Genomic DNA, 12,124 nt, shown 5'->3' on the forward strand with positions numbered 1-12,124 from the left:
AACAGGCTAACTAAAAGGTCTGATTGTTTGGGGAAAGGTGAGGGGAAAATGGAATTTGAGCTGGGCTGATATTGAAGGTGTGTCCTAGTTCACTGTTAACTGCTCAGTGTCGTTTGTCTGCCTGTTGCCATCTTCCAGGGCTGTTAAGCTTTCTGTTCTTCTGGTGTTGTCTCAAGTGGGTCATCCCATTCACTTCCTCCTTAGGCCCCAAAAGCTTTCAGCTAACCACAATGGAGCCTTTATTTGCGGTGCCAGGTTATGCTCCAACTGAGTGATTGCATTCCCTTGCCACCCCACCCTACCAACGTTGTCATGTTGACTGTGTTTTTCTGACTCAGGCAACATCTAGGAAGGTGTTTGAAGCTGCACTTGGTTCTGTATTTCTCTTCCTATGAGATGAGCCTAGTGTTCTTAGGTGGCCTAGAAATAATTGTTTGTGACCCCTCAGGTGAGGACAGTTGAGTAAATACCTTGTATGGGAGAAGAATGAGTTCTTTTTATATCAGAATTCTATGGGGAGAAAGTCTGCAAATGTATGAAGTTTTGCTTTATTTTAAAGTTTTGTGTCCTTGAATATACTATGTTCTTTATCACTCAGGTTAGTGTCCTTGAACTTTTCCCCTGGAAGAACCACGCTTATAATCCTCTTCTCCTCTTGGGTTCCTAACTCCCAAGGTATCAGAAATTCTTCTGCAGTTCCTGTGTAGGGAGTGTGGGACCAAGGGAGTCTGGGGAGGGGAAAGAGTGCCTCTCCTCTCACTGCCTTCCTTTCCCTACTGTGGCCCCAGAGGCAGCCTGGACTGTCCCACCTTGCCTTAACAGTCCTATAACTGCCCCATTCTGGTACTTTCTAGGAAATTCATCCTTTCTTTCTGTGCTCAGGGTACTGCTTACTTTAGGGCTTTATTGCCCCTTATTTGAACTCGTGCAATAATAGGCTTTTACTAGGTCTCTCTGTTTCTTTCTTTTTTTTCTTTCTTTTTTTTTTTTTTTGTATTTCTTTACTCCATTCTGTTCTGCCCAGTACGGTCAAGAGAAGCTTCCTACATTACAGCCATTCTCATGTTTCTCCTCTTGCTCCAAAACCTGCAATAGCTTTGTATGGCCTGAAACCTAAATTTAGCCTTTGTTCAGAATTTTCTGTGTATGACCACATAATGCTCTTGCCCCTGGCATTCAAATGCCTGGAGAGCATTTAAAAAAAAAAAAAAAAATATATATATATATATATATATATATATATATATATATATAATAATACTTGTGCTCTACCCCACACCAATGAATTCCACATTGCTGGGGTGGGGCCCCACACAGAGTTTTTGTTTTGTTTTCGTCTTTGTCTCTAAAGCTGCTGGGGTGCAGCCAGGATTGAATAGCACTGCCCAAATCATAGTTCAGGGACCACTGTACCTAAGAATTGGGAGCTCTGTCACCCATCTCTTCACCTCAGAGACATTCTGCAAATGTTCATCGAACCAGAGTGAACTGAATATGTCATGTGTCCCAACCACATTGGTCATTTACTTTTTACCAAATCACCACATATTTTCTGCCTCTGCACCAGTGTGCTAGAAATCTTAGAGGCTGCCCCGGGGGCAGGAAACCAGTCTGCAGATGCCCTCTTTGCACCTGCTGCAATGTAGCCACTCTGCACGGGGTGCTTTGGCTGTCTCTTTCACCGCCTAGCTCTGGGGGAAAGCAGTGGTTGCAAGCCAGCCCACAGGGAAGCAGGGAACTGGGGCAGGCCCATGAAAGAGAAAAGGAGCCAGAGTTGTAGGGAACGGACAGAAGCATTCCATATTGTGAATAAAAGGGAATCAGATCATGAAACTTAAGGAAATAGCTTATATTGAAAGAGTAGCAACTGCTCAGTAAAGAGACTGATTCCTGGGCTCCTGACTCTCCCAAGCCACCGGAGCACCATGCTTCCTTGTCTGGACTGAGGGGGCGGGGGAGGCAGTGTGTGGTTCCATTCCAGTTGGCTTCAGAGGCACAGACCTTGCAAAGTGCCATGGGCCAGGTGCAGAGACTCCAGGGCAGCTGCTGTGCGGGTGGGGTGGGGGGTCGGGACAGGGCTGGCTTTCTTGGAATGATCACTTTCCTGTACTCTAGTGAAATGCCACCAGAGAGGAAGAAGAAACATTTCAGCCTTTATTTTGCTTCCTCAGGTAACAGACACCTTAAAAGGCAGCATGGGGAGAAGCATTCCCGAGCGGGTCTAGTATGGTGGGTATTTGTGGCCTGAGAGGCGAGGGTTTCAACTTTCTGGCACCCCTGATTTTAAAATCATGGTGCCTATTCCTTTTGCCTGCTGATCACTTCTTCTGGGTGTCAGTTGCCCCAGTGAAAGGAAAAATTTTTCATGTGGAGATGGGGAGGAACGGAGACCCCTGAGAACAAAGCTTTAATGACGTGAAAGCCCAGTGAATCCCCCAACATTGGTCTGTTTCAGACAGGTTTTGAGAACAGTTTTAGGAACAGACCAGTTGTTCCTTAGAAAACCGTCAGTTAGTATTGTGCCTCCTGATCCCCACCCCCACCCCACCCCCCGCCCCCGTATCTCGGTATTTTAACCACACCTGGGTTTGGAGACCAGTTTGTGACCAGGAGTGGAACTTCTGAGTCAAGGCTCATTTTTTTTTTTTGTGAGGATCTTTGCCTGGGGCACTGAGAAACCTTGTTTGGATCAGGACCACAGGAACATTATCCTCTGGAAAGGAAGTGCCAGCTTGACAATGTAAGACTTTGCCTGTGGGCCCAGCTGGTTATTCACCCGCAAGTCACTTAACTTCCCAGACTTACTTAAAAATCTATAAAATGGGATCCATCTGACATGTCTACCTCAAATGAGGACAAAATGAAATCCTGGTGCAACTCTGAGAGATGTAAAATGCTGTAAAGATTGAAGGCACCTGTGATTTGTATCTCCGGAAATGCTAGTGACGAGCTGCCATCACTCCTGCCTACTAGACTTTGACAGCACCCACCTTCCAGCTACAAGACTCTTGAGGCAGATCCACTTTCTTTATCACTAGTTGGGCCTCAGCTCCAAATATCTTACTGGTACATTCTGATGTCCTGAGCTGGAAAACTAAGAATCTCAAGAACCAGAAGAAATAATCCAAATTTCTTCTCATTTCCCCTAAGACCCAGAGCAGAGTAAGGACCCAAGGAGATTATTGCACTGTATCTTTTATCCTTGGTTCCATCCACTCCTCTCTGAGTCTCCCACTCTTGTTGTTCCAACTAGTTTTTGAGATGAATGAAGAGGAGTAGAACTTTGACCCTCTTCACAAAGTCACCACTCCTTAACCCAGGGTTGAGTTTCTTGTTAACCTTAGCCTACTTGGGGTTAGCAGCCTGGTGCTTATGGGGTGTGTCCAAGATCATTCACTGGATCCCGAATCCAGCCTGGTTGTAACTATGGGCTCTTGTATCCTTCTTTGGTGACCACATCTGCTTCCCTTAGGGTTTAGCTCAAGTTCCACTTCATTTCTTCTCTCACCAGTAAGTTCACTCTGGGGACTTCCTTGTTTGAACTCCAGTGTCACTTTTAGGCTATTTCCCACAACTTGATGAGTTGTGTTTTGCTGTTTTGCAGTGTTTTCTCATTGTCTTCCTATGTGGGTCAGGCGTGAACGGTCATGTAAATTCTGTAAGGGTAGGAATCATGCTTATTTTCCAGCACTGTGTTGAGTGCCTTTCAGTCAGCCTGGCACTTCCTTACTTTCTTCTGCTTTAGGCCTTCTTGAAATTGAGTCCTTGGTGTTGAGTTGTGAATAAGGAAGCCAGCTGGACCTGTGCCCAGATTGAGAAGCTCTAGTCCCACTTTGTGGGAAGCTGTCTTAAAGCCTTGCCTCTGACAACGTTGCTCTTTGGGCCCAGGGCGCCACCGCAGTGTCACCTTGTGCCAAAGGTCTGAATGGGAGCGAGCGCTCTCAGCAGAGGAAGCCAACAGTTGGGCTTTCTTCCGACTGCCAAGACAGATGGTTATCTTGCCCAGCAGGCTCCTTCAGTGGGTAGTCAAAAGAAGATGTGATGAAGGCTGAAAGGGGGGAATTCAGAGAAGCAGGAGGAGACCAGGAGATAGTGGCACCACTATCTTATCACAGAAGCCAAGGAAGGCAACAGTTTAAAACTAGGGGAGCAAGTGGCGCCAAATGGCTCAGGAGAGGTTTTCTGGGCCAAGATGAGTTCATGGGATGTGGCCACTGATAGTGGTCTTCCCTGACACCCCATCACTCTACCACACCTCCTTTTTATTCTCTGAATAGCACCATCATTAGCTAAAATAATTTTGTTTATTTCTAGCTTCTGTATCCAAAGTAAACTCCTTGAAAACAGCAACTTGATCCTGTTTACTCTTGTCTTCTCCGCTCCCAGAATAGTGCCTGACACTCAGAAAAATAAGAATAAAGGTACAGACTTGTCCAAAGTCATTCAGCTAATAAGTGGGAAATCTCTGGGGTTCTGGGGGGAACAGAATAGTAAATGTGCATATGTTCTGAATAATGATTTTAAAGCTACTATTTAAAAATTAACGTGTTAGTCATAGACATTTACCACTTAGGTAAAAGAAGGAAAGCATATGAGATGCTAAAAACTGCATGATAATGCAGTATCACAAACTAAACATCTGGAATTCCTACAACCCGTACAAAGAAGGACATTTAGAACTTTAAATGGTTTATTTAATGAGAATAAAAAAATGAATTAAACATTTGACTCAAATTAGGAAAAAAGAACAAAATGCATAATAGGAAAGCCAGGAAGAAAGAAACATGTATTAGAGCAGAAATTATTGAATTTTAAAATAGAGTTTTAAAATGTCATTTTTCAAAAAAGGAATAGAGTAGTCAAAGAGGAAAAAGAAAAACATATCCAAAATTAGAAATGAACAAGGGGATGCAACAAATTTATGTTACAATAAAGTACCACATGTAAGTAGGCTAATAAATTTGGTCCTCAGTGAAATAGGTGATTTTCTGGGGGAAAAAAAAATTATATGTATGTGAATGAAGCCAAAATTCACTTAGTTATCTTAAGCTAAGTGGAAGACCTGAAAGATCAATGATCAATGAAGAAATGGAAAAAGAATATGAGAGCTATCTCTATATGCTTTTTTTTTTTTTAAAGATTTTATTTATTTATTTGACAGAGAGAAATCACAAGTAGATGGAGAGGCAGGTAGAGAGAGAGAGACAGGGAAGCGGGACTCGATCCCAGGACCCTGAGATCATGACCCGAGCCGAAGGCAGCGGCTTAACCCACTGAGCCACCCAGGCGCCCCTCTCTATATGCTTTTATGAATGAGTTCTTTCAAACATTCAAGGAACAGGTAATTCTCATGCTATTTTCTTTATCATATCACGATTCTGATTGTATGTATGCATTTTTTATTTATATTGAGGTATAATTGACATACATTATATTAGTTTCAGGTGTAACACATAATTTGATATCTATATATATTGCAAAATGATCACCACAGGGGCGCCTGGGTGGCTCAGTGGGTTAAAGCCTCTGCCTTCCGTGCAGGTCATGATCTCAGGGTCCTGGGATCAAACCCCGCATCGGGCTCTCTATTCAGCAGGGAGCCTGCTTCCTCCTCTCTCTCTGCCTGCCTCTCTGCCTACTTGTGATCTGTCAAATAGATAAATAAAATCTTAAAAAAAAATGATCACCACAATAAGCCTAGTTAACATCCAGCACTATACAGAGTTATAATTTATTATAGTTGCCAAATTATACATTATGTCCCCATGACTTACTTATTTGGGGAGTTTATACCTGTTGACCCCCTTCACCCATTTCACCCACCCATCCCCCTCTGGCAGCCACTGATCTATTCTCTGTACCTATGAGCTTGTTCCATTTATCAAGATTCTACATATAAGTGAGATTATATGATATTTGTCTCTCTCAGAATTATTCCCCTAAGCACAATGCCCAGAAGGTCCATATATGTTGTTAAATGGCAAGATTTCATTCTTTGTAATGGCTGAAAAATAATCCATGCATGCATGTGCCCACAAGTGTGTATCTCACAACATATGTGTGATTATATGTATGACAATTTAAAAACTCTGTCTTATGGCTGAATAAAATTCCATTTCGCGCGCGCACACACACACACACACACACACATATATATATATATATATCACAATATGTGTGATGTATAGATAAATAGATCACAATTTTTAAATCTGTTCATCCATCAATGGACATTTAGGTTGTTCCCATATGTTGGCTATTGTAAATAATGCTGCAGTGAACATGGTGGGTGCATATATTTTTTTTGAGCTAGTGTTTTCATTTTCTTCAGATAAATACTCAGAAGTGGCTGCATTAATTTATAGTCCCTCCAACAGTGTACAACAGTGTACAAATCTCAATATCCCTGGAGTAAATCCTACTTGATCATGGTGTGTGATCCTTTTAATGTATTGTTAAATTAGCTTTGCTAATATTTTGTTTAGGATTTTTGCATCTATGTTTATCAGGAAATTGGCTTTTAATTTTGTTTTCTTGTGGTGTCATTGTCTGGTTTTAATATCAGGTAATGCTGGCCTTTGTAAAATGAGTTTGGAAATGTTCCCTCCTATTCTGTTTTTTGGAAGAATTTGTAAAGAATTGGTATTAATTCTTTGAATGTTTGGTAGAACTTACCAGTGAAGCTGTTTTGTCCTGGAATTTTGTTGTATTTAGCGTTTATGATTACTGATTCAATCTCCTTACTAATAATTAGTCTGTTGAGATTTTCCATTCATGATTCAGTCTTAGATGATTGTATGTTTCTAGGAATTTATCAATTTCTTTTACATTGTCCCATCTGTTGATATTTAATTGTAGTATCTTGTGACCATTTGTATTTCTGTGGTATCAGTTGTAACATCTCCTCTTTCATTTCTGATTTTATTTATTTGAACCTTTTTTCTCTTTTTCTTGATGAATCTTGCTAGGGGTTTGTCAATTTTGTTTACCTTTAAAAAAAAAAACAGCTCTTGGTTTCAATGATTTTTTTTTTTCTGTATCTTTTTAGTCTCTATTTAATTTCTTTCTTTTTTTTTTTTTTTAAAGATTTTATTTATTTATTTGACAGAGAGAAATCACAAGTAGATGGAGAGGCAGGCAGAGAGAGAGAGAGAGAGAGAGAGGGAAGCAGGCTCCCTGCTGAGCAGAGAGCCCGATGCGGGACTCGATCCCAGGACCCTGAGATCATGACCTGAGCCGAAGGCAGCGGCTTAACGCACTGAGCCACCCAGGCGCCCCTATTTAATTTATTTCTGCAATGACCTTTATTTCTTTTTCCTAGTGACTTTGGACTGGATTTGTCTTCTTTTTCTAGTTCTTGAGGTCTAAAGTTAGGCTGTTTGGGATTTTTCTTGTTTCTTAAAATAGGTGTTTTATCACTGTGAACTTCCTTCTAATAACTGATTTTGCTGCATCCCATAAGTTTTGGTATGTTATATTCCCATTCATCTCAAGGTGTATTTTGATTTTCCTTTTGATTTCTTCATTGACTCATTGGTTTTTCAGTGGCACATTGTTTAATCTACACATATTCATGAATTTTCTGGTTGTCTTTTTGAATTGAATTCTAGTTTTATACCATTGTGATTGGAAAAGATGCTTGGTATGATTTCAGTCTCTTTAAGTTTATGAAGACTTGTTTTGTGGCCTAATATATGATCTGTCCTGGAGAGTATTCCATATATGTTGGAGAAGAACGTATATTCTATTGCTTTGGGATGGAATGTTCTGTATATATCTGTTAAGTTCATCTGGTCTAAGTTTTGTTTAAAGCTGATGTTTCCTTACTGATTTTCTGTCTGGATTTTATGTGAGTGTATATCAAAGTTCTCTACTACTATTGTATTGGTGTCTATTTTTCTTTGTAGGTCTGTTAATATTTGGTTTATATATTTAGATGCTCCCATGTTGCGGACATGAATATTTATGTATGTTATAGCCTCTTGTTGGATTGACCCCTTTATCATTATGTAATGCCCTTCTTTATCTCTTATTACAGTCTTTGTTTTTAAGTCATTTTGTCTGATATTAGTATAGCTACCCCAGATTTCTTTTGATTTCCATTTGCATGGCACATCTCTTTTTATCCCTTCATTTTCAGTCTGTGTATGACCTTACATCTGAAGTGAGTCTGTTGTAAGCAGCATATAGAAGGATCTTGTCTTTTTATCCATTTAGCCACTCTATGTCCTTTGACTGGAGAATTTTGTCCATTTACATTTAAATTATTATTGTGGCAAAAACCCAGATAACATACAATTTGTCATCTTAACCATTTTTAAATGTACCATTGAGTAGTGTTCAGTATACTCATATTCTTATAAAACAGATCTCCAGAACGTTTACATCTTCAAACTAAAGCTCTGTACCCATTGAACATCTCTCCTTTCCCCCCAACCCCCACCCCAGGGTCACTCTATTCTTGGCTTTTGTGAATAATGCTGCTGTGGACTTTCGTGTATAAATACCTCTTACTGTTTTAACTGTTGTAGAGCATAGGAAAATGAGAAAACCAACATAACTCATTTTTATGAACACAACCTAATAAATGATGTGCATATACACATACACTTCACACCAAGCTCAGTAATAGAAATCCATGAATCCTAAATAAAGCATTAAAAAATTTATCAATATAGTAAAGGAGCATGAACTACCAGCATTTGTTGTCCATCCCATGGTGCATTAGAACTTAGAGCACATTAGTACTTGCCCATGATGCTCAGCTAGTAAGTGGTAGACTAGCACGGCAACCCAGGTCTGCCCAGCTCCAGAGCCCTGATGCATTTGGTGAGTTTGTTGAGAACATAACAACACCCCCATAAAAGAAATCTATTAGTATATTTCACAGATGCAGGTCAAAGGAAAAAAACAGACCTAAGAATCTCTCGTGGATAATAAAATATTTGAAGGTAAAATACAACACTTGTTCTTTATTTTTGAAACTCCTAATAAATTAGGGGAAAAGAGAAGCTTCATTAACATGATAAATCTGATGGGGTGCCTGGATGGCTCTGTTGGTTAACCGTCTGCCTTTGGCTCCAGTCATGATCCCAGGACCCTGAGATGGAGCCCCGCATAGGGCTCCCTGCTCAGCAGGAAGCCTGCTTCTCCTTCTCCCACTCCCCCTGCTAATGTTCCTTCTCTCGCTGTGTCTCTCCCTGTCAATAAATGAATAAAATGTTTTTTTTTAAAAATGATAAATCTGAAAGAATGCCCAGCATCATTCTTTTTTTTTTTTTTAATTTCTATTGGAGTTAACATATAGTGTTACATTATTTTCGGGTATACAATATGGTGTACAATAGTGATTCAACACACCCAGCAGGCACCATTCTTTTTTTTTTTTTTAAGATTTTATTTATTTGAGAGATAGTATTAGCAACTTGGGGAGGGGAAGAGCAGAGGGAGAGGGAGAAGCAGATTCCCCCCACTGAGCAGGGAGCCTGATACAGGCTGACCCCAGGACCCCAGGATCATGACCTCAGCCAAAGGCAGATGCTTAACCAACTGAGCCACCCAGGTACCCCCAACATGTATCATTCTTAACAAAGAAATAATGTCAGGGATAAGGCAGACCCTTTATGTATGTATGTATGTATTATTAACATATAGTGTATTATTTGTTTCAGGGGTACAGGTCTGTTGTTCATTAGTCTTACACAATACACAGCACTCACCACAACACATACCCTCCCCAATGTCCATCACCCAGCTACCCCATCCCTCCCACCCCCCTCCCACTCCAGCAACCCTCAGTATGTTTCCTGATTAAGAGTTTCTTATGGTTTGTCTCCCTCTCTGGTTTCTTCTTATTTCATTTTTCCCTCTCTTCCCCTGTGATCCTAACATAGACCCTTTCTAACCACTATTATCTCAAGGTATCCTGAAAGGATAATCTATCCAATGTAATGAAGTAGGTTAACAAGTTTACTACTGGAAAGGAGATACAGTTTTTGGCTGTAAACTAAGTATCTACCTAGAAATCTAAAGATAATCAATGGTGGAAAATGGTTAGGCCTAATAAAGAGCAGGAGTTGTCCACTAAAAGACATAGATAAAACTTCCTAAAATAGCTTTCCTAGTTCAAGAAACAACCAGTTAGGGGCACCTGGGTGACAGTTAGTTGAGTGTCTGCCTTTGGCTCAGGTCATGATCTCAGGGACCTGGGATCACCCTGCACTGGGCTCCCTGCTTAGCAGGGAGTCTGCTTCTTCCTTTCTTTTTCCCTCTGCTCCTCCCTCCCTCATGCTCACTTGCTCTCTCTCAAATAAATCTTTTTTTAAAAAAAGAAAGAAAGAAACAACCAGTTGCAGTTGGGGGAAAATAATCTCATTCATCCTAGCAACCACAACTATAAAATACCTTAGAACAAAATTAACAGGAAATGTGCAAGACTTACAGGAAGAAAACTACTGAGCTTTACAGAAGGGCATGAAGAAAATAAACAGAAGGGTAGATATGCAATATTCCATAAGGGGAAGACTTAGTGCTTTAAAGATGTTAATTCTTTTTTAATTGATCCATAAATTTAAATGCAAGTCTACAAAAATCTCATTTTTTTTTTTTTAAGTAGGCTCCACGCCCAGCATGGAGTTCAACACATGGCTTGAACTCACAACCCTGAGATCAAGACCTGAGCTGAGATCAAGAGTCAGATGCTTAACCAACTGAGCCACCCAGGCGCCCCTCTTTTTTTTTTTTTTTTTTTTTTTAACTTGGAAATACAATTCTAAAACTAATCTGGAATAAGTGAAATAACCATTTTTTTTTAAAGTGAAAGAAGAATGTTGGGGGAAATTTTATTACCAGATAATTTTTATTATAAACCTGTAAGTTAAAATAGTATCATACTGGTGGTGCACTAACTTAAAAATTAGCCAACTTTATTACTGAAGGAGTTAAGACTTGAAGAGATAAATTTCCAAAGACCACAGAACTCTAATGAGTGGTGTCAGACTTCCAAACCCACACTCTTACCACAATGCAACACCACCTTCCTAAAATATACATAGATACATGTATTCATGAAACTATGGGAAAGAAGCACACCTAAATATGAGTATTAGTTATCTTCAGATGATGGAATTATGGCATGATTATTCTTTTTTTTCCTTCTGTACTTTTTTGAATTTTCCAAATACTCTACAGAGAACACTATTGCTTTTATAATTGGACAAAAAGGACAATGCCTGCTATTTTCAGAAACCAAAGCTCCACTGCCCCTTCAATGTGGGAACTCGGCCAAGATCTTATTCTTGGACAGCATCAGTGAAAGGGCCTTGGGAATGCTCTTGGGCGCACCAGCAGAGGCATGTCATATATGGAAACCTTCCATTACGATGACCTCACCACTGGAACCCATTCAACATAAACCTTGCCTGCAAGAGCTAGCAGAGATCTTTGGACAAAACCTGAAGGGTGGAGAGCTGAGAAAGAACTGACCTAAAGAAGAACGAACTGGACTCTTGGCGTGTAGAAGTCCTCCGTATCCATTTGGGCTTAGCAGGTCTCTGTGATCAGTTCCTAGGGAAGGATTAATTTCCCCATCTCATTCTGCAAAAAAGAACTCCCACAGTGGCCTGAGGGTTATTTCTGTCTTTTTCCTGGGGCCTGAGTGAGACCTCAGTTCTTACTTGTGTTGGAGAAATAGTAGTGGGTTCTGAGTGGGTAAAAGAAGTGGAAATATCACCTAGACTAAAGGAAGTAAGACTATTCTTAGATATTCCTCAGTCAGTCCCTGTAGTTAGCTTCCCGATTCCTGGCAGTCTCCTCTCTTCACCTCACTTTGCCTTTAAAAACAGCACTGGCCCCTTTGCCACTGTGAACAGCTCTTAACAGCCCCACTTCCCATGCTTAAACATCTGTGTCTAGAACTCCTCTCACTCAGCTTAGTGTTCTATGCTTTTTCTGTGGCTCTGCAGTTTTAAATTATTTGTAATTGAACCATGGTAGACTTGAGATAAGTTTACACAAATACTTTACCTCCCAGTCCTGGTGGTGTTCTCTAAGCACAAAGTCTCTGTTTATGACCCCTAGAACTTAAACATGGCCTAGGAAGAAAGCATATAATGAGAATAGAATG

This window comes from Mustela lutreola, chromosome 9, assembly GCF_030435805.1.
Source record: "Mustela lutreola isolate mMusLut2 chromosome 9, mMusLut2.pri, whole genome shotgun sequence".
NCBI classification, from domain to species: Eukaryota; Metazoa; Chordata; class Mammalia; order Carnivora; family Mustelidae; genus Mustela; species Mustela lutreola.